Source organism: Rattus norvegicus, chromosome 3, assembly GCF_036323735.1.
Source record: "Rattus norvegicus strain BN/NHsdMcwi chromosome 3, GRCr8, whole genome shotgun sequence".
In the NCBI taxonomy this organism is placed as follows: domain Eukaryota; kingdom Metazoa; phylum Chordata; class Mammalia; order Rodentia; family Muridae; genus Rattus; species Rattus norvegicus.
Window position 1 is genome coordinate 164,065,800 of NC_086021.1, and position 23,909 is coordinate 164,089,708.

Below are 23,909 nucleotides of genomic sequence, written 5' to 3' on the forward strand. Positions count from 1 at the left end.
TACTGAGTCAGGCACACCTGGCTGTTGCCAGGTAACTGAGGGGCGGAGCTTAGACGAAATGCCAACATAGGGCTCTAACTTTGCTTGGCTCGCTTCCAGTTTTGGGCTAAGCTGGTAGTCAGCGAGCACCAGAGACCCTGGGGCTCCCCATCCTCCAAACGTTGAGGTTTCAGGAGCACTAGCCACGCCCAGGTTTTGTTGTTTTGTTTGGGCTTTTTGAGGCAGGGTTTGCCTACAGAGCTCCACCTGACCTGGAGTTCATATTCTCCTGTCTCAGTGAGCTCCTTAGCTGGGATTGTAGTCGTGCATCATTTTACCTGACAGAAACTGCTTTTCACTCTCTAGAAGCAAAGTTGTCCAGGCTGCTATCTCATCCCTGTGCACATCACAGCAATGGCTCTTTAAGCTCCGTACTTTCCAATGTCCTACTGCTTCCCTGACATCTTCCTTCACTGAGGACTGCCTGCTGCCTGTGCTCCTCTTGTCCCTACTAAGCCATCTCATTGGACAATTGTCATTTCATGAGGTTGTCCATACCATACTTTGGCCTCCTGACTCCTCACCTCCTGACCATCCATGACCTTCACCTGCACCTCAGCCCTTTTACTCGGTGGCCACACCATGGGCCTCATCCTCCACTGATTACTCAGAAGTTTGCTACAAATTGCCTGAAGTCCAGCTGCGGAGGGCTCAGCAATGGAAGGTTGTTTTTATCCCTGATTTACAAGAGCCTGTGCTTGGCAGGTTCCAGGTATATTAGTTTAGTGGCTGAACCTTTCACAACGACCCAGGTTCTTTCTCCCTATTCTGCTATCACCAGGCATTATCTGGACCATCAGACTGACTCCCCACAAGCTCAGCAGACTGCTACAGAAACGGATATCTTATCTTTAGGACAATGTCCAGAGGCAGAAGGGAGGGCCCCATCCTCTTTTGACTACTTTGTAACAGGGAAGGAAAATCTCCAAGCCAGCATAGAGGTGCACACTTGCAATTCCAGAGAGTGAGGAGTTCAGGGTCATCCTTGGCTTTCTGTATCTAGCCCCAGAACAGCCTGTGCTATACGAGACCAGCTTTAAAGAAAGGAAAAATTTCCAGATGTCCCCCTACTTCAACTCTAACTGCCTAGTAAAAAATTTTCCATGACCATCATTGCTCTCTGCCCACAACTTAGCTCAGTGCTTGAGGGTCAGTAAAATTAGACTCAGTAGGTAAAAAATGAAGAGGATTAAGAAAGTGGTGTAGTGGCACATACCAGTAGTCCCAGTATTTAGGATGCCAAGGTGGGAGAGTCAAGAGTTCGAGACCAGACTGGGTTACATAGTGAGTTCAAACTCATCCAAGCCATGTACTGAGATCTTTTAAAAACCATTTCCCAGACAAGAAGCATTTGAGCCAGGTGTGCTGGTGTATTCCTTTAACCTCAGCACTCAGGAGGCAGAGGCTGGAGGGCCAGCCTGGTCGATCTAGAGAATCTTAGCCAGAGCTACATATAGAAACCTGTTTCAGAGAGGGGGAGAGAGAGAGAGAGAGAGAGAGAGAGAGAGAGAGAGAGAGAGAGAGAGAGAGAGAGATTATTTAAAATAAACTATCCAGGGTGTGGAGAGATGGCTCAGTGGTTAAGAGCACTGACTGCTCTTCCAGAGGTCCTGAGTTCAATTCCCAACAACCACATGGTGGCTCACAATCATCTGTAATGAGACCCGATGCCCACTTCTGGTGTGTCTGAAGACAGCTAGACTGTACTTATGTATAATAAATAAATCTTTAAAAAAAAATAAAAAAAATAAACTATCCAAAACTGCTAAGATAATTTCCTGGAAACCCAAAGTCTATCTTTCTACCCACTGGTCTTCATGCGGTTTCTATCAGAGTCACCCCCACTGTCCACAGCGGCTTCTCAGAATCCATCCGTTATATGTTCAGTCCAGGAAGAAAGAAGGAGGAAAAAGAGGGGCGAGTGTGTTTATGCTATACGCCCCGAGTGTTTAATATTACAGAATTAAATCAGAACTATTGAGCACCACCTATTAAGCACTTTGGGAATGCCAAACAAATTAATGACATTCACTGTCATCCTCACAAAATTTTTGTGAGTATGAAGTTAGGAAAATCATATTTTTTCCTAGTACCAGTAATGGAATGTGGAGCCTCATGAATGGTAAGCATGTATTATATGTTACATCACTGAGCCACGCCCCCTCCTCTTTTTCTTCTTCTTCTTTTTTTTTTTTTTTTTCATTTTCTTTTTTTTCGGAGCTGGGGACCGAACCAGGGCCTTGGGCTTGCTAGGCAAGTGCTCTACCACTGAGCTAAATCCCCAACCCCTGCTTTTTCTTCTTGATTCTTTTTTTTTTCTTTTTCAAGAGCTATTTATTTTTATTTTATGTGCATGAGTGTTTTGCCTGTATGAATGTGCACCACCTCTGCGTGGTGCCCACAGAGGCCAGAAGAAGACAGAAGACCATCTGCACCTAGAGTTTTAGAGATGGTTGCTGTGGTGGGGCATTCACCAGAAAGGATTGCATGGCCATGGGTTTAAGCCAGTGAAAAGTCTTTAGCAGCCAGCCAGCAACTACACTCACTGTTTGGGATCTCAGCATAGCCCCAAACCTCTCTCAGGGTGAACCCTTAAACACAAAAACCATGTCCTGGGTTGACACACTTCAGTTAACAAGAACAGTTAGCCAAGAGCAGAACTACAGAAGTCAAAAAACAAGGTTAGTACATTCGGAGCCATTCCCAGAACTACGGCTTTGATGGGTAGATCTTTGGTGTAGTTTTGGCAGGTGGTGCTGTCTATGGGCTGAGTTTTACAGCCCGATTGTTACTTCCACCACAGAGTCAGTTGTGCCAAGGTCTGCGGCCTGTTATAGTCGTCAGCCACCACGTGGGTGCAGGAAGCCAAGCTTATCAGGTCCTCTGAAGAGGAGCAAGGGCTCTTAACCACTGAGTCTTCTCTTTAGCCGGTCTCTCTGTCTTTCTTTTTCTTCTTTCTAGGCAAGGTCTCATGTAGCCCAAGCTGGCCTCCAACTCACAATGTAGCTGAAGCTGGCCTTGAACTCTTGATACTCTTGTCTCTACCTCCCAAGGGCTAAGATTACAAGTGTGAAGACCATGCCCAGATTTTCCCCTTTCTTCCCTGCCAGAACCAAACTCTAAATTCCCCACTCACACTTCCCAAGTGCTAGAGTTATAGACCCGTGTTCTATTGCTGTGAAGAGACATCACGGTCACCAAAACAGCTCTTATAAAAGAAAACACTTAACTGGCACTGGCCTTCAGTTCCAGAGGTTTAGTCCATTAGCATCATTGTGGGGAGCATGGCGGCATGCAGGCAGACATGGTGCTGGAGATGTAGCTGGGACTTCTACACATCCTGAACTGCAGATAGCAGAGAGAAAGAGCCTAGATCTGGTGTAGGTTTTCGGAACCTCAAAACTCACCCCCATGGTAGAGCGCTTGCCTAGCAAGCGCAAGGCCCTGGGTTTGGTCCCCAGCTCCAAAAAAAAGAAGAAAAAAAAAAAAAAACCTCACCCCCCCCCCCCAGTGACACACTTCATCCAACAAGGCCACACCTTCTAATCCTTTCCAATAGTGGCACTTTCCTTGTTGATTAAGCATTCAAGTAAACGAGCCTGTGGTGCCATTGTTATTCAAACCATCACACCATCCCTCTCTCTCTCTCTCTCTCTCTCTCTCTCTCTCTCTCACACACACACACACACACACACACACACAGAGTTTGTTTTTTTTTAATTTAATAGAGAAAAACAAAAAAATGATCTGGCCAAATTCATGCTAGAAAAGCAAGAGCAGACTCAGATATGTTCCAAATTCTATATTTCTCAGGGAGACACTAAGGTCTCTAGTTGGTTAGCAAGGGTTTTCTAAAGCTGGATGTGGTGATGCTCACCTTTAATCCCAGCACTTGGGAGACAGAGGCAGGCGGATCTCTGAGTGTGAAGCCAGCCTGGTCTACACAGTGAGTTCCAGGACAGCTAGGACTACACAAAGAAACCCTGTCTTGTGGACCAGGGGGCGATTTCTGCAGCTGGGGAAGTAATTTAGTTGGTAGAATACTAACCTATCATACTTGACTAGTTAATAACAAATTCAAGGTCAGTCTGTGATTCTTAAGACCCTATCTGTAAACAAACTGGGAATCAACAAAGGCACAGCAGTTAGAGCACTGGCTGTTCCTGTAGAAGACCGGGTTAGCGTCTCAGCACCTGCACAGCTGCTGGGGATTTGACTCTGAGCTTGTTAGGGTTTGGTTGCTGTGAAGAGACGCCACAACCACAGCAACTCTTATAAAGGAAAACATTTCACTGGACTGGCTTACAGTTCAGAGGTGCAGTCCGTTGTCTGTCATCATGGCGATACAGGCATGACATACAGCATGATGTAGCAGCACATAGGCAAACACGGTGCGGGAGAAGCAGCCGAGAGCTCTACATCTTGAGAGGCAGGCAACGGGAAGAGAGAGTGACAACGGGCCAGCCTGGAGCTTCTAAAATCTCAAAGCCCGCCCTCCCCGCCCCCCAGTAACACTCTCGCTCTGACAAGGTCACACCTTCAATTATGCTACCCACTGTGAGCCCCTGGGGGTTGTTTTCATTCAAACCACCACAGACACCCTCTTCTCACCTCTGTGAGCACTGCTTATGTGTAGTGCACAGACAAACCTAAAGGTGAAACACCCATACACATAAAATATAAATATATAAATCTTAAAAAAAAAAAAAAACCAAACAACTTTCTGGAGGCATGCTAAGCAATGTCACTATACAGAAAGGGTAAGGGTCCCCTACCCAGTGATTGACTAGGGGATGCACCATTACAGCCTTCCTTGGAGACATCCGTATAGATGTGAAATACTGTGTCCAAGGATGTTCCCGTTGATTTGTTTTTAATGAAAGGAAGGTTGACTGAACTGAGAATAGGACCCCCGTTGAAGGAATCAGAGAAAGAACTGGAAAGCTTGAAGGGGCTCGAGACCCCATATGTACAACAATGCCAAGCAACCAGAGCTTCCAGGGACTAAGCCACTACCCAAAGACTATACATGGACTGACCCTGGACTTTGACCTCATAGGTAGCAGTGAATATCCTAGTAAGAGCACCAGTGGAAGGGGAAGCCCTGGGTCCTGCTAAGACTGAACCCCGAGTGAACTAGACTGGTGGGGGGAGGGTGGCAATGGGGGGAGGATGGGGAGGGGAGCACCCATAACGGAGGGGATGGGGAGGGATTAGGGGGATGTTTGCCCGGAAACTGGGAAAGGGAATAACACTCGAAATGTAAATAAGAAATACTCAAGTTAATAAAAAAAAAAAAAAAAAAAAAAAAAAGGAAGGTTGGCGGGAGCCTAAACACATACCAGGGAAGATGAAATGAACCAATTGCTTTTTCAGAAGTCACTTGGTTTAACCGTGAACTCAGTTCAAACACTGCTCCACTCACCAGTGAGGTGCATCATCCTTCACTTATCCCGCAGGGTTCCATCCTGAGAAGGACACCACTAGGCAGTTTCGTCATTGTGCAAACATTGACGTCATTATGCAGTCATGCATGGCATACATAAGGCAGCCACTCCACAGGGCCTTTTCCTGGAGTTGAGACTTGATAAACACAAGGTGGATTAGGCTGCAGTCAGGGCAGCACTGTGGTGTTCCTCGTTGTATGAGGCAGGGTCTCCTGTAGCCCAGGTTGGCCTTGAAGATACCATGTAGCTAGCTGAGGAAACCCTAATCTTCCAAGTACTGGAATTAACAGGTCTGGTCCACAAAGCCAGCCACAGCACCTGTTCTACAGTGAACCTTCTTTCTTTTTTGGATAAGATTTATTTTTTATCAGATAGTCTTTTATTTAAATATTTTCTTGTTGCTTCTTAACTAGCTGGGCACTCCACCGCACCGCTGTTGATGTCATGAGGGTGGTGGCCGTCCACATTCCAGCCCACAGACTGTGCAGTACCCAGGATCTCCTTGATAGTTCCAGAAAGTTCTCTGGCCAAAGACCGGTGTCTCATCTGCCGGACAATGTTGACAATCTCATCAAAAGTTGATGTTTCCACTGTGTTTAATGTTTTTCTGCTTCTTCCTGTCTCTTGCTGGCTCCTTGAGGGCTTTGATGATCAGGGCAGAGGCAGAGGGCACCACCTCAGTCTGGGCCTGTCTGTTCTGGATGGTCAGTTTCACTGTCATCCTGAGGCCTTTCCAGTCACCGGTAGCCTTGGCGATGTCATCACCAACTTTTTTGGGAGACAGACCCAGAGGAGCGATCTTAGGGGCCAAGACGGATGTGGCGCCGACCTCGCCTCCGGTGCACCTCAAGTACACGACTTTGATCTTGTTGGGGTCAAACTTGGGCGGCATGGTGGAGGTGGCTGGTGTCGGATGAACCCGGATTCGGGACGACCGAAGAAAGTTGTACCATTGCCTCCTCTGCACCGAAAGCCGAAAAGTGGATAAGATTTTTTAAGATTCACAGTGTATTGTCATTATCACGTATGGTACACAACCGTACTGTTGTAACGTGTATGATGGCATTCCAGTGGGTCTCCACCGGGAATAACAACAAGAACAGAACCACGCCCACAACCGTAATAGGGAGCTACAGCATCCCTGGGAAACAGAATTTTCAGCTTCGCCATAATTTTAAAATATTTTAGATTTATTAGTTTTCTATATATGAGGTTTTGCCCACATGTTTGTCTGTGCACCATGTATCTAGTGCCCATGGAAGTCAGAAGAGGGTATGAGATCCTGGGTCCTCTGCAAGAACAAATGCTATCGACTACCAAGCCACCTCTCCAGCCCCAACTATATATGCATATGTAATGTATGTGTGTATGTGTATATGTATATGTAAATGTAATGTATATATGTATATGTATGAGTATGTATATGTGTATGTTTGTGTGTATGTGTATGTATATCAAGATAGGGCCCGGCTATGTATTTTATTGCCTTCTATTGCTATAATAAATACCATGACCAAAAAGCAACTTAGGGAGGAAAGAATTTATTTCGTCAAACAGCTTACAGTCCATCACTGAGGTAGTCAGGGCAGGAAATCAAGGCAGGAACCTAGGGGCAGAAACTGAAGAGAAAACAGAGGAGTACTGCTTCCTGGCTTGCTCTCCATGCTCCGCTTAGCCTGCCTTTGTATTCCACCCAGGACCACCTGCCTAGGGGTGACAAGGCCCACAATGGACTGGGCCCTCCCGTGTCAGTCATTAACCAAGAAAATGCCTCACCAGCTAGTCCGATAAGGGCGTTTTCTCGATTGAGGCTCCTCTTCCCAGATGACCTTAGCTTGTGTCAAACTGACAGAAAAGTAGCCAAATAGAAACCTCTCTGCCTCAGTCTTCCAAGCCCTGGGATTACCACAGCATTGTTTTCCTTTATAATCTTAAGGGACCGTTGTCATTTCCCTCCACGGCCAAAAGATTGTTATGCAATGCACTGCTGTAAACTTCTTTTTTTTTTTTTAAGATTTATTTATTTATTTCGTATATGAGTACACTGTAGCTGTCTTCAGAAACACCAGAAGGGGACATCAGATCCTATTACAGATGGTTGTGAGCCACCATGTGGTTGCTGGGATTTGAACTCAGGACCTCTGGAAGAGCAGTCGGTGCTCTTAACCACTGAGCCATCTCTCCAGCCCTGCTGTAAACTTCTTCAGGCCAGGCCTCTCCCTCCTCTTCCCTACTCCTATCTCCCCATCCCCGGCCCCTGTTTCTCTCCCTCCCTCACACCTCCCCACCCCATGTCTCTTCCCCTCCCTCTGTAGCAAAGACTGAACATGCTAGGCAAGTGCTCTGCCACTGAGCACAGCTGCGGCCCTCAGCATCTTTTTTAAAAAGATTTATTTATTTAGTGGATATAAGTACAGTGTGGCTGTCTTCAGACACACCAGAAGAGGGCATCGGATCCTATTACAGACGGTTGTGAGCCACCATGTGGGTGCTGGGAATTGAACTCAGGACTTCTGGAAGAGCAGCCAGTGCTCTTAACCTCTGAGCCATCTCTCCAGCCCCCTCATCATCTTTAAGATGAGTAAAATGACAGTGACCAGTCGATAGGGTTGAAATGAGACCTGTGTGTGACGCACACAGGAAAGGGCCTCGTTAGCATGGGGGTGTATTTTCACAACCCACATACTAAGAAATACTGGATGGCAATTAAAGGTATGGCTTTAGGGTGGCCGGTGGTGGGAACACCTAGCATCTCAGCCCTCAGGAGGCACATCTCTGAACTGAGGCCAGCAGGGATTACAGAGCAAGTTTCAGGACAGCTGGGGCTGCACAGGGAATCTTCGTCTCGACAAACACGAACACAGACTAATTCAGTGGTGCGTGTGGTGGCTCATACCTCTAATCCCACCACCAGAGAGCTGGAAGCAGGAGGAAAAGGAGTTCAAAATGGTCTTGGGCTACAGAATGAGTTCTCAAGATCCACCTGGGCTTCATGAGCCTCTCTCAAAAAATAAAACAGGACTGACTGAGTTACACGCACAGGAGGGCTCTGCGTCACTTGCTGCGCAGAGACCGGATTGCTTTTCTTTTTGCTCTGTCTTTGTCTTTTCATGCTCTTAGAAGGGGGTGGAGCCTCCTCTTCATAATTCCTACAGGGTTTACTACTGAGGAGAATCTTTGAAAAGTAAAGGATTATTGGGGTCGGGGAGATGGTTAAGTAGGTAAAGTGCTTGCTGTAGGAGAATGAGGACACGGTCTGGGGACTCAAAACATGGTATGATCATCAATAACACCAGCACAGGAGCATAGAAATGGGCGCATCCCCAGGATTCAGCTGCCAGCCAACCCCACTCCAGATTCAGTGAGCAACTTCCTCCCAAAAACCAAGCTGGAGAACGATAGAGGACAAGGTTGAACTTTGACCTCTGGCCTTCACACATATGCATGAGTGCACCGACAGGCACAACATACACACACCCCAAATCTACCAAATTGTTTAAAATGACTGGGTCCCTAAGTACTGGGATTGAGAACAGCGCCCACACCCCAACATTTGTAAAATGTCACTGGACTGCAGAATAAGTGGGGGGGGGGTGTTCCTCCTGGTAATTATTTGGAAGTTTTTTGGGGCGGTAGTAAATGTCAAATTCTTTCCATTAACCATCCCTATCTTCTTTGTTCCTTTGCAGGGGCTGAGTCAGCCTGTTGGGTGACCCAGGCTTGCCCCAGGGGAGGGAGGAAGCCATACAACTAAGTCCTTTGAGCCTCACCCCTGGCCAGAGGGCATCAGCAATTGGAAAGTAGCCCGGCTTTATGGGCAAACAATGGTACCAGCCAGCTGCGGGTAAAGCAGGGCTGAACAGCCTGGACTGATCTGGGGTGTTCAGAAGGGCGCCCCTCATACCTGAAGGGTCCACTTCACTGGAGGACAGCTTAAGTATCCACCAATCAGAGATAGTTCCTAAAGCACTTTGGCAAGGGTGGACGGGGGGGGTGGGGGAGAGTCAGGGAATGTGGGAAGGGAATCCCTGAGCATTCCCCGAGAACAGCTTTATATGTGAAATCCCCCAATCTCCCTGCTAGGGGACCTCAGAGTCCGTGGAATTGAACTACTCTGGCGTGGATGAGAAAACAAAGGATCCCTACAGGGCTGAAAGTAGTTTGAGGTCCCACAGTAAGTCAACCTCGAAGCTGAAGCTAAAATCCAGGCTCCCTTTGACACCGTAAGCCCACGCCGAGAAGTGATGTTTGCATTGCCGTTTATGAGCACGCTCAATTCCACATCTTTGGTAAGTGTCCATCTGACACATCACACGGTGTCTGGTCACCTGACTGATGGAATCTAGAGCAGGATCTCAAGCGCATATCTCTGGGACACACAGGAGCAATCGGCAGGCACTTGCCTGTCTGATTGTCAAGTCTGTAATGTAATTGCTAGAGTTCAAAGCCTGCCTGACTCTAGAGGCTGGAAAACTAGCCCCGTGGGTAAAGGGCTTATTATACAAGCACAAGTTTCAGAGTTCAAATCTCCAGAACCCATAAAATCCAGGCGTGGCAGTGTAGTTCCAGTGTAGGAGTGAATACATACAGGTGGGTGGGGGCTTTCTAGCCAATCTAGTCAAACCATCCAGTTTCAGTGAGAGACCTTGTCTCAAAAAGTCAGAGCTCGAGGCCCTGAGTTCGGTCCTCAGCTCAAAAAAAAAAAAAAAAAAAAAAAAAAAAAAAGTCAGGTGTAGAAGCAATTAAGGAAGACACCCATTGTTGACCCTTGGCTTCAACACACACCCGTATAAGCTGGCACATCCCCAGACGTGTGTGAATTCCCATATCACACATACACGTACACAAACTCACAAAAGCTAACGGCTAACACTTCCTAGGTGAGTGACCTTGGATAAATGAGTTTGTTGCTGTGGGAGTAGTTCCAGGATGGCCCTCAGTGATCTTTACCTCAGGGTATGTATGCCCCTATGTAGACAGTTTTCTGAATGGTCTCTACCTCAAGGTATCTATTCCCGGTTGTAGGCAGCTTCCTTCCCAGGAATGTAACTTGTCTCTGTAACCACAGAGGATTGCAGAAGTGAGAGCCCAACCTCAGATCGGAAAAGCCACTAGAAGTTCTACCTCGCTTGAGTAACTGGCTATGGGGAGAGTCAGCTCCTGGGTCAGGTAGCCCAGTGGAAAGATCCACACAGCTAGTGGCTGAGTCCATTTTCTGCTGCTATAATACTTATAAAGAAGTTTAATTGGCTCAAAGTCCTCCAAGTCTGGGACTGAGATCACCTCTGCCGAGGGTCTTCTTGATGCATATGACCCAGCAAGAGGAATAGTGGCCAAGGTGCATGGAGGAAAATGAGCAAGAGTGGGTCGGGGACGGGGGGGCCTGGTCTTGCTCTTCGTTCTCATGATCAACCCACTCTCACAATGTTGGCTTTAGCTTTTCTGATATAATTAACCTCTTGACAACCATGCCACCCAACACTCTCAGAATAGCACGTAAACATTAATGCGAGTTTTAGAAGAGACATTCAGATCGTGAACAAGTTCGGAGACCCCTCCAACAGCCAACTGACTTGCCAGCCATGTGCGTGAGCCCTCTTAGACCTGGACCCTCACTCAAGGTTTTAAACACATGCAGTTCTAGTTCACCTCTTCACCCGAGCCTCCTGAGAATTCCAGGATCCCAGAAAACAGGTAAGATAACCCAGTCTTATGGTTTTAAACTGTCAAGTTTTGGAGAAATTTCTTATGCAGAAATCATGAAGGCAAACACTTTTCCTTCTTTTCTTTATCTTTTTTAAATTTAAATTTTATTCATTTATTATATGTATGTGTATAAAGTATGCATGTGAGTGTGGGTGTCTACACGCCATGATGCACACATGGGGTAGGTGGGGAAAGCCAGAGGGCAACTTTCTTTTTCTCTTCTTTTTTTTAAAGATTTATTTATTCATTATATACAAGTACACTGTAGCTGTCTTCAGACACACCGGAAGTGCATGGGATCCCATTACAGATGGTTGTGAGCCACCATGTGGTTGCTGGGAATTGAACTCAGGACCTCTGGAGGAGCAGTCAGTGCTCTTAACCACTGAGCCACCTCTCCAGCCCAGAGGGCAACTTTCAAGAGCCAGTTTACCCCTCCCACGGGCAGGTTCTGGATGTTGAGCTCACTCGGGTCAGCAGGCTTGGCAGCCTTTGCCCCTGCCATCTCATCAGCCTCTCCTCTGTCTTAAAAAGACTTCATACAATTAGAATGCAGATCCAATAAGACGGCAGACGGGAAGGGGTTGGCACATAGCAAACCCCCCACAGACGGGGGCAATATTGCTGTGATATTGCGTGGTCTTTAGTTATTTGAATTTTTGTTTGTTTATTATTTTTTGGTTTTTCAAGACAGGGTTTGAAATCCACCTGTCTCTGCCTCCTGAGTGCTGGGATTTAAGGCGTGCCCCACCACACCCGGCTTGTTTATTTATTATTAACCTTGTGTGCTCGTAAGTGTGGGTACACCGTGCTATGGCATGGTCGTGTAGGTTGCAGAACACTTTTCTCCTTCCACCTTAAGTTCCAGGGATCCAACTTAGGTTATCAGACTTGCAGAGCAACCGCTTTCTCCTCAATGAGCCATCTCACCAGTACTCTGGTCTTCATTCACTGAGAGAAGAGCCTAGAGGAAGGCCAAAGAGAAGCGGTACCTGCTGGGAACCTCCCGCTCCCCTCCCTAAGGCTGAGTGGAAAGGTTGGATGAGCTGTCATTCCCCACCCCACCCCACCCCGGAACTCCTCCTTCTTGGCTCATCTACTAGGAAACCTGCCTTCAAAAACTTTCCTCTATCTCAGCACTTTCCGGGGATGTTCCCTGACCCCTCGAAACTGCCCCACAAAGGATTGTTTTGCTCTTTATATCTCTGGGAATCAGGTTTAAATTTTAACCGTGCTACGGACTTGACCTTTGAAAAGTTTCTCAACCTTCTGAACACCATTTCTTCATCTGTCAAACAGGGAGAGTGAATTCTGCCTCCGGGCTGCTGGGGCATGAAACCAGAGGCAGGTATGGAAGGACACTTGGCAGAGTAGGATACAGCGGAAGCCCCCTCCGACTGTCAGGTACAGCCCCGCCCCAGCAGCGTCTCAACTCTCACCCCTCACGGGGTATTGAGGCCGGCTGCAGAGTTTTCATCAGGGGACATCAATGTCTTTATTCAAGGTTTCAACAGAACTTGCAAATACATTCCAGCACTTTGCTTCTGCAGTTAAGCTAGGTTAAGAAGAGAAGAGGGGTTTCGTTGTCGTTGTTGTTGTTGTCGTCGTCGTCGTCGTCGTTGTTGATGATCTCATTAAATAAATAACCCAGGCTAACCTTAAACTCATGATCCACAATCTTCCTGGCTCAGACTTCCAAGTACTGAAATTACAGGTGAAAATAAAGAAATAAGTAATTTTGTGTGTGTGTGTGTGTGTGTGTGTGTGTGTGTGTGTGTGTGTGTGTATGTGTGCGTGTGTGCGTGCGCGCGCACGCATTGCACAGCATGAGTGTGATGGGCAGACACCTTGGGTATCAATCCTAAGGCATCTTTATCTTTTTGTTAGAGATGCAGTCTCTTATTGGCCTGGAAATGAACCACATAGCCCAGGCTAGCTGGCCTGCCGTGGGTCCAGGGATCTGCCTGTCTCCATCTCCCATCTCACCCTCCCTGGTTTACAAGGTGTGCTACTGTGCCTGGCTCTCCCCCTTTAACATGGGTTGTAGAGATCTTAATTCAGCTCCTCCCATTCATAAGGTAAGCACCCTACTACCAACTGAGTCATCTTTCCAGGCTCCAAGTAAATGATTTATAAATGGGAAAAGTAATAAAACTATTGGCTCTTAAGTTTGGATGCATGTTGGAATAACCTAAGGGGCTAATGTTGATGCCTTCAAAGATTTGGATCCGATTGTCTATGTAGGACATGGCCTAGACATCTAAAACACGTTAAAGCCTTGTCCCCTTTGAAGTTAAAGGGACTTAGATTGACTTGACCATCTGAAAATGAAGATGGGGGCAAACAATTCAAATCAAGCAGCCTTCAAAGGATTGAAAACAAGACCATGATTTTTATAGACTGCTAGACAGTTATTAGGTCATAAAACAGGGTAAGGAAACCCAGGGAGAGACCTACAGACTCTAGGGAGAAGGAACTGAACCTGGGGAGAGTCAGGAGGCAGGAGTGTATGGAAGAGAGGGCTCAGGGAGACTGCTGCACGAACAGTTCTACACTCAATAGCATGTGCATACAAAGAAGCTATCTGAGCATAAGGGGAGAAATACCGCAAAGGGCTAGAGATAGCAGTGTTCAGGGCTCACTCAGGCCCAGGGATGCCATCTGTTCCATCCAGCATCCCTAAGAAGCTTTGTGATTCCCAAGGCTTTTGATAGAGTAAAGGAGGGAATTGCCACAGTACTGGAGGAAAATTAGCCCGAAAGTATAAAGTGCCTTGATCACACTTACTATTAAAAGCAAGACTCCAAAAGATCAAGCCATTAATAGATAACTGAGTTGCATCCCAGAAGAAGCTAAAACCTGAAGGATTACAAGATGGTCTACCAGTTAACTAGTGGAACTCACAATGGCCAGTAGACAATAAAATATATCAGTGCTTGGGGTTGGGGATTTAGCTCAATGGTAGAGCACTTGCCTAGCAAGCGCAAGGCCCTGGGTTCGGTCCCCAGCTCCAAAAAAAGAAAAAAGAAAAAAAAAATATCAGTGCTAGGAAGGAAGGCTTAGTGGTAAAGACTCTCACTAATGACTTGAGTTTAATCCCCGGGGAAGGAAGAAAATTAACTCCTTCAAGTTGTCCTCTGACCTCTACCTGTGTGCCACGGTATGGTAGCAAGCACACACACAAGCTAATACCTAGCATTTACAGGATGACCACATTGTTAAAATATGCTTTTATTGTTTTGCTTTTTTTTTTTTTCTGAGACAGATTTCTCTGTGTAGCCTTGGGTATCCTGGAACTTGCCCTGTAGACCAGACTGGCTTCGAACTCATAGAGATTCACCTGCCTCTGCCTCCCGAATGCTGGGATAGATTATAGGCAGGCACCGTCATCACTTGACTTAAAATATGTTATTCTTTTTTTTTTTTTTTTTTGGTTCTTTTTTTCGGAGCTGGGGACCGAACCCAGGGCCTTGCGCTTACCTAGGTAAGTGCTCTACCACTGAGCTAAATCCCCAGCCCCAAAATATGTTATTCTTAAATTGTGTTTTGTTTGTTTTGTTTTGGGAGATAGGACTTCTATAGCCCAGGCTGGCCACAAACTTACTTTATTTCCAGAAATCTCCTGCCCCTAGCTAGAAAATGCTGAGATAATGGGATGTGCCACCATGTCTGATTTATGTGATAAGGGGGAGTCAAAAGAAGGTTTTGCACCTTCTAGGCAAATGCACTATTTGCTAAATGGTATCCTCTGTGCTCAAAATCTGTGTAACTTTATCTAAAGGGTTCCCTAAGGTCAAAATTTAGTGCAACAATGTAAAACTTGAGCAAATTCTTTGTATCTAAAGAAACAAGTGTTTCTCAAAAGTAAGTCTCCGTTTTAGTGATATTTTCAAAGAGCTACTAGCTTAGGGGACAAGATTTTAGCATTTAGTAAGTCAGTTGTTTACATTTTCTGATGATTTCATTCAAGGACCTGTTATGTTAAGGTCTTTTTTAAAAAAAATTTTTTTAAAGATTTATTTATTTTATATATGTGAGTACACTGTCGCTGTCCTCACCAGAAGAGGGCATCAGATCCCATTACAGATGGTTGTGAGCCACCATGTGGTTGCTGGGAATTGAACTCAGAACCTCTGGAAGAGCAGTCAGTGCTCTTAACCGCTGAGCCATCTCTCCAGGCCAAGATGAGGCCCTCTAAACTAGAAGTGTTAAAGATGATAACCTTTCCAGTCTTAGAGTAACTGTTGCTGCGATTAAAATGCCATGGCCAAAAGCAAACTGGGGAGGAAAGGGTTTATTTGGCTTGCACTTCCACATTACTGTTCATCATTGGAAGAAGTCAGAACAGAAATTCAAGAAGGGAAGGAAACTGGAGGTAGGAGCTGATGTAGATAGAGGCCATGGAGGAGTGATGTTTACTGGCTTGCTCCTCGTGGCTTGCTCAGCCTGCTTTCTTATAGAACCCAGAAACATCAGCCCAGGAGTGACCCCATCCACAATGGGCTGGGCCCTCCTGCATCAATCACTAATTAAGAAAATGCCCTACAGGCTTGCCTGCAGCCCAATCTTATGGATGCATTTTTTTCAAATTGAGGTTCCCTCCGCTCTCAGATGACCCTAATTTGGTCAAGTTGACATAAAACCAACCAGCACACTAGCCTGGTGTTTGTGTTCCTAATTGATTATAGCTACAATGTTTGTTTATTATTTTGAGGCAAGGTCTCCTTCTTCAGCCATTTTGGTTTGGGCTGGAACTCCATGTGTAGCCTAAGATGACGTCAGACCTATGGAGATCCTCCTCCCACATCTGCTGGGATTACAGGCTTCAGGTGTTATGCTGTGTTCTTTAAGCAAAGAAAACTAGATATGTCCTAGCCCTGTGTACTCCAAGAAATGCCCTGAACGACTTCCTGATTTCTTTTTTTCCCCTTCTCCTTCTCCTTCTCCTTCTCCTCCCCCTCCTTCTTCTTTTTCTTTTTTTTTTTTTTTTTTGGTTCATTTTTTCGGAGCTGGGGACTGAACCCAGGGCCTTGCGCTTCCTAGGCAAGCGCTCTACCACTGAGCTAAATCCCCAGCCCCTCCTTCTTCTTTTTCTAACTTAATTATTTTACTTTTATGAGTACACTGTGGCTGTCTTCAGGCACACCAGAAGAGGGCATCAGATTCCATTACAGATGGTTGTGAGCCACCATGTGGTTGCTGGGATTTGAACTCAGGACCTCTGGAAGAGCAGTCGGGGCTCTTAATCGCTGAGCCATTTCTCCAGTCCAACTTCATTTTCTTCTTCTGTTTTCTTGCTTGTTTGTTCATTTGCACTGCTGGGGATTGAACTTGGAGCTTCCTACATGTCAGGTGGGCGCTCTCCTGAGGGTTTGTGGATAAATGTCACCTACTTGACCAGTCTTGTCATTCATTAGGCTGAAAAAATTGAGTGAGAGAAAAAAGATGACGATCCTAACATAATGCTGTCAATCATAATTATTTTCCTCAAGTGCTATACACAATGGAAGTTAACTAGTCAGTTGGTCAGTTGCCAAACTTTCTGCAAAATTCTAAAATGGCTGAGTCTTGCCAACCACAGATCTGATCCCATTGTAACATTGTTGTTGTTGTTGGTGGTGGTGGTGGTGGTGTTGGTGGTGGTGTGTGTGTGTGTGTGTGTGTGTGTGTGTGTGTGTGCGCGTGCATGTGTAAGGACAGCTTCATGGAGTCCTTTTTCTTCTTCCACCTCAATATGGGTTCCGGAAATCCAGTGCAAGTTGTTCACTGGGCCATCCTATGAGCTCCCTCACCAATTTCTAAAGAATTCATGGCTTGGTGTGGTGGTGCTCACCTTTAATCCTAATATTTAGCAGGCAGGGGCAGGCAGATTTCTGTGACTTCAAGGCTAGTGTGGTCTACATAATACTTTCCAGACCAGCCAGACCTTCATAGTGCGACCACATTTCAAAAAAAAAAAATATTATCCATGGTGGTGGCCCATGTTTTTAATCTGAGCACTCAGAGGCAGGAGAATCTCTGAGTTCAAGGCCATCTTGGTCTATGGGGTGAGTTCCAGGACAGTCAGGGCTACACAGTGAGACCCTGTCTTTAAAAACAGCAACAACAATAATAATTTTTTGTTTGGTCTCAAACTCAGGACAAATGGCTAACTGAGGTGTCCATTAATGTATCAAAGAAGATGCCAGGTTCTCCTAGCATCACTCGATCCCTACCTGTTACAGGGTATGGCTGGCATACCCTGCCCCCAACCCTAGCCTTCAGTCCAGGGGCTGGGCCATCCCTTCCCCCACTGCCCTTATCTATATAACCCAGCCATTTTCATCTATATTACCCAGCCATTTTAATTACTTGGCCTTTTTAAATCTACCCTTTACTCTTGGACAATTTGTTGGTCCAGGCTGCCCCTCTTGGTTGGCAGTTCCTGTCCTCTTCCTCTCTTCCTCCTCTTCTATCTCCTTGCCTGGTCTGGCTCAGTCTGGCCATGCTCACTCTGGACTCTCCCAGGTGTCTCTGACTCTAGCTATGCTCTCCTTTTTATCCACAGTAAACCTCCTCCTCCACCATACCTAGGAGCAGCCAAGTCCTTTCTTTTTTTAATTTCTTTTTTTCATTCATTTATGACCAAACTCATAAAATAACTCTAACAAGCACTTACCTTTCAGTCTAGTATTTTCGTTGCTCTATTTTGTGTTAAGGCATTTCTTACTATGTAACCCTGGCTGGCCTGGAATTTGCTGTGTAATCTATGCTGGCTTCATATTCCTGATGATTCTGCCTGTGCCTCTTTGTAACTGTTCTTTGCTACTTTGTGGGTTCTTCTTTCTTTCATCCTTCTCCCTTTCAACCCCCTAACACTAGCTAAGAGAGAAAAAAGGATAGAGGGAAAGGAAAGAGACTTAACAAAGTCAGCCTACTTCCTGCTATTTAGGGACATCAAGTTCCTTGGGGCAAGTTAAGTCTTTGCCATCAGGATATCTAATTTTTTTTCTTTTTGTTTTTTTCTTTGCTCATGATCACTTAACAAACTGTGACCAACAATGACCAAACAACAAACCAATCTGCCTCTCAGTGCCCTAGCACTTATATACCCTCTGAAAAATCCTCAGAATTCCAAAAGCCACATGTTGCGGTAAAAAATTAAAAAGGAACGTTTTCTATCAGTTCCTGCGAGCCGGATCCACTCACTCCAGCTGCTACTCTGCCATGAGGTCTGCAAGCTGCCCTCTCCCAGCTTCTCCCTTTTAGCTACCCTTGCCTCCGTGCATGCACGCACGCACACATATATACAGGCACACACACACACACACACACACACACACACACACACACACACACACCCCTCATTCTGTGGGTCCTGCGTGCTCTCACTCCACGCAGCAACAGAACAGTATCTGCCTGCTCCAACTGCCTCTCAGCCATTTCTTTCACACACTGTCCTCTTTAGCCTCTTTTTTGGTAAAAATCAAAGTTCCAGAAACTTACAATTTAGCAGTTAGATTTATATGTTAAATTCTCAATCCACAATTCATCCACACAATAAATTCACTGCCAATTGATAAAGATATAAACCGCCCACCTAGACAAGATAAAATCGATCTAGTCCACCTAAATCTGAACCATCCTTCTCTGTAGATGCTATCTTGATCCCTCCCCTTCCTCAGAAAGGAAAGACTTACAAAGACTTTGTCCAGGCCCCACTCTCTACTGTCCAATCATGTATCGCCTGGACATCAACCTACAGTCATACAATTGCCAGAACTATCTGTACCTGATGAAATTATGCCCCCGACAGAGCCTGACTCTTACAAAGACTTTGTCCAGGCCCCACTCTCTACTGTCCAATCATGTATCGCCTGGACATCAACCTACAGTCATACAATTGCCAGAACTATCTGTACCTGATGAAATTATGCCCCCGACAGAGCCTGAGGCAAATCATAGTCAGCTTCTGGGGACAATCTGAAGCAGCCCCATATCCCACACACGGGATCAAAATAAAAACATATTCTTATAATATATTTTTTGTTTTTTAAAGAAACCAAAATTCCAGAATTCTCAGTACTCCTCCTGATTAATGGAGTTACAGGAATATGCTGCTATGCCTGCTACAGAAGTTGCATTCTTAAAAAAAAAAATGTGAGGGCTGGTGAGATGGCTCAGTGGGTAAAGATGCTTGCCGCCAAGTCTGAAAAACCTGTGCTTAATCTGCAGCTCCTCCATGGTAGAAGAAGAGAACACCCCAGGAGGTTGTCTTTCCTCTGACCTCTATACATATGCCACAGTACACAAGCCCATGGACACATGTGTGTGCTGGAACACACACACACACACACACACACGTAAATAAGATAGGTACTGTATTTGAGAGAAAGTTTCGCTATGTAGCCCTGATTGGCCCAGAACTCACTATAGTCAATCTGAGTCCCATCTCAGATTTTTTTTTTTTTTCCCGGAGCTGGGGACCGAACCCAGGGCCTTGCGCTTGCTAGGCAAGTGCTCTACCGCTGAGCTAAATCCCCAACCCCTCCATCTCAGATTTTAACCAGCTTTGACAAATCACCATACGCACACTTCCTTCCTATAAACTTACACTATATCATCTTTAATAACATTGTACTGGAGCTACATGATGAAGTGGAACTAGGAATTGCTCTCTCTCTGTTTTGACTAAACTACAAATAAATCTTTTTTTTATTTCTGAGTTTGCTGTCTCATTTCTTTTGAGGAGCACTGGGTTTTTATACCTAAGTGCTTTTCTGTAATAGTGGAAATTAATTGAAACCAACCCAGAAATGGGAGTTAGAATCAGCAGGCAAGATCATTAAAGCAGTGATTGTAACTATAGTATATATGGCCAAAAATTAAGTGAACATATGGAAGATATAAAAGATGTCAAACCTATAGATATATGTGAGATTAAAAATATACTGGAGACTGGAGAGATGGAAGTTCCGAACGCTGGTTGCAAAGGGCTGGAGAGATGGCTCAGTGGTTAAGAGCACTGACTGCTCTTCCAGAGGTCCTGAGTTCAATTCCCATGCTCTCTTCTGGTGTGTCTGAAGACAGCTGCAGTGTACTCACATAAATAAAAGGAAATCTTTACAAAGAACACTGTTTGCTCTTGCAGAGGACCTGGTTTCAATTCCCAGCACCCACATGTCTGTCACAACTGCCTGTAACTCTTGTCCCAGGGGATCTGATGTTGTCTAATGGCCTCTGTGGGGTACCAAGCATGTGCATGGCTCACAGATGTACATTCAAACAAGGACCCATACACATAAAATAAAAATAAACCCTCAAATTAAAATCACTCGGAATGGTACTGCTCACATGTAGGGTGGGGCAAGTCCTATAACTCAGTCTAGAAATTCTCTCACAGACACACTGGGAAGTTGGTCTTCTGAATGATTCTCAGTCCTGTCAATCTGAAAATCATGATACGGGAGGGCTCACAACTGCACTAATAGCTCCTCAGATCCCACACTGGCATAGACAGTTTATATTGTTTAAATATCCCCTTCAGAATTCCAATTAAAGTTCCACCTATTTCTAAGACTTTATTTTTGCTATATGCATGTGAATGTCTTACCCATGTAACACCTCCACTGGGTATGAGCCCATTTGTTTGATTTTGAGCTTATTTTGGTTTATAAAATCGGGACTTTTTGTTGTTTGTTTGGGTTGGTGTTTTGAGGCAGGGTCTCATTGTGCAGCCTTGGCTGGCTTTAAACTTCTGCCAATCCTCCAGCCTGTGTCCAAGGCTGTGAGCAGTGCCACGAGACCCTATTTAGTGTTTTGAAGTAATAATGTGGCAGCTTGTAAAACCTTCCTCCAAAATACAATTCCAAAATATCGACAAAACCCTTCAAGTAACCATGTGCCTTCCTCTGCCTTTCTTCTCCATTGCTTTAACACTGTCAATTTATAACATATACGCTGGACACTGAACGAATAGTAAGCATTCATTTCAAATGATTTGTGCATATGGATTTTGTGTTATCAGGACAACACGCCGAACACCCCCATCCCCCGAGTCCCTTATGAGCCCTCTGGGTCAGCACACATCTTTTTCCGTGTTGCATTCCCCCGCGACATCCGAGACTTTTGCTTTTCCCACAGCCTTGTTATTGTCTGGTCTGGGTTTTGTTTGTTTTGGGTTTCGTGATAGCCATTCTGTTGGGTGTAAAATGGCGTTCCCGTAAGTGACTTTCATTCATGTCTAATTTATGACTAAGGTTGTTGGCCCCCTCTTCATGTATTCACTGGCCATCTTTGCATCTCGTTTGGGAAATTGTCTTTTAGAATCTTTTGTATATTTTTAATTGGGTCATCTGCATCATTGTCACAAGCTAAAAGCGTTCTTCACATGTTCTGACTATAGTTCTTCACCGTACAATATTTGTAAAAACTGTAGCCTATTATTTTCTTTGCTGGCATGTATGTCTGCACCATGTGCGTGCATAGGACATACAGAGGCCATCAGAGAACTTCACAGCCCCTGAGACTGGAGTTACAGATAGACGTGAGCCATCATGTGAGTTCTGGGAATTGAAGCCCACAGGAAGAACAGACAGTGCAATTATGGGCTGAGTCATATTTCCTCCTCCACCCTATAATTCTTTAATGGTGACTTGTCTATCTATCTATCTAGCATCTATCATCTATCTATCTATCTATCTATCTATCTATCTATCTATTATCTATCTATCTATCATCTATCTGTGTGTGTACGAGTGTATGTGTGCATGCCTGATGCCTGTGGGTGTGCACATATGTATGTGTGAATGTGGCGGTAAGAAGTCAGTGTCAGGAGTGTTATCCACCTTGTGTGTGTGTGGAGTGTGGTGTTTGTGTCCCTAGAAGATATTTGAGGGGCTGGGGATTTAGCTCAGTGGTAGAGCGCTTACCTAGGAAGCGCAAGGCCCTGGGTTCGGTCCCCAGCTCCGAAAAAAAGAACCAAAAAAAAAAAAAAAAAAGATATTTGGATGTGATTCCCCTGTCAGAGTAGCCAAGTTGCTGGATTAAAATTCCTCTATATTCAATGATAACCTTTTTAATGATAAATCCAGTGATGGTGGCCCATGCCTGTAATCCCAGCACTCGAGAGGTAGAGGGATCAGTTCAAGACCAGCCTCAGCTCTGTGAAATCATACCTCAAAATTACAAACCTTTTGGACTAGTTATATAGCTCAGTTGAAAATATGTTTGCCAGACTGGAGAGAAGTTCAGTGGTTAAGAGCACTGACTGCTCTTCCAGAGGTCCTGAGTTCAAGTCCCAGCAACCACTTGGTCACTCACAACCATCTGTAATGAGATCTGATGCCCTCTTCTGGTGTGTCTGAAGACAGCGACAGTGTAGTCATATATATTAGATAAATAAATCTTTAGAAAAAGGAAATGTATTTGCCTGACACGCATGAAGCCTTGGCCCTAGCTCCACATAAACTACATGTGACAGTGCATGTCTGCAACCCCAGCACTCACTCAGGAAGTGGAAGGAAAAGGATCAGAAGCTTTTGGTCATTCTCGGCTACATGTAGTTAGTTCAGAAACCAGCTTGAGCTACAGACGATCCTGTCTCAAAAACAAAAGAAGCAGACAGAAAGAACTAGTGAACTATTCACTTAAAATGCTTAATCTTATATGGATTTTGCTTTAATTAACTAAAATACCTTTAAGGGCTGGGGACTGCAGTTTGCGTTAGAGCACTGGTCTAGTATGGGCAAAGGTCGGGGTTTAATCAGGAGCACAATAAATAAGTAAATAATGCTGGGGAAGTAGCTCAGTTGGTAAAGTGCTTTCCATGCAAGTGTGAGGACCTGAGTTCATATCCCAGCAACCACATAAAAAGTCACACTTGGCCTCAGGCTCCCGTCTAATCCCAGCGTATTGAGGGGTCGAGACAGGAGAATTGCTGGGACTTGCAGTCCACCAGACTCTCTTCAGGGCCAGTCTGAAGCAGAAACTGAGAGCAGAACACCCAAGGTCCTCCTCTGGCCTCCGCAAGTTAAGTCCACAGCTGTACATGCCCCCACACGCTAGGCAAATAAGGTCAACTGAGCTACATACCTATCCCAAAAGATTTGTAATTTTGAGGTATGATTTCACAGAGTAGAGGCTTGTCTTGAACTGATCCCTCAACTCTTGAGTGCTGGGATTACAGGCATGTGCTACTATCATTGGCTTTCTTATTAAAAACATTATCATAGAATATAGAGGAATTTTAATCCAGCAATATGGCTGCTCTGACAGGGGAATCACATTCAAATACTTTCAATTTGTGTAGTTTGTGGAATACAGACATGCCCTTAGTACATACCTTTAATCCCAACCAATGATGGTAAAGTTAGTTTGTAGAAGGAAGCACCCGTGTTTGAAAAGTGACATCTAACTGAGGGACAGACAAAGTGATGAATTAGAGAAAGATTTGACAGAATGAATCAGAGATAGGATATGCCCACCTCTCACAAGAACAGCATAGGAAAGAGAGGCCATTTAAGAGCGGTACACATTGTTGAATCAGTTCAGTCAGTACAGTTCGTACAGTGCGGCTGAGTTCAGTTGAGTTCATTAATTAGCTCTGTTCAATTTGTGCAGTTTGTGCAGTGCAGGTCAGCTGACGAAGTTAAAGCCAGAGAATAAGAAGGAGCCCAGGGGTTGGGGATTTAGCTCAGCGGTAGAGCGCTTGCCTAGCGACCGCAAGGCCCTGGGTTT

At 45.3% G+C, this 23,909-nt stretch overlaps 1 pseudogene; it reads right to left on the reverse strand.

Annotated features, from left to right (window-relative positions):
• Positions 1-5,891: 5,891 nt before the first annotated feature.
• On the reverse strand, positions 5,892-6,461 carry Rpl12-ps7 (ribosomal protein L12, pseudogene 7; annotated as a pseudogene).
• Between the last annotated feature and the right edge of the window lie 17,448 nt (positions 6,462-23,909).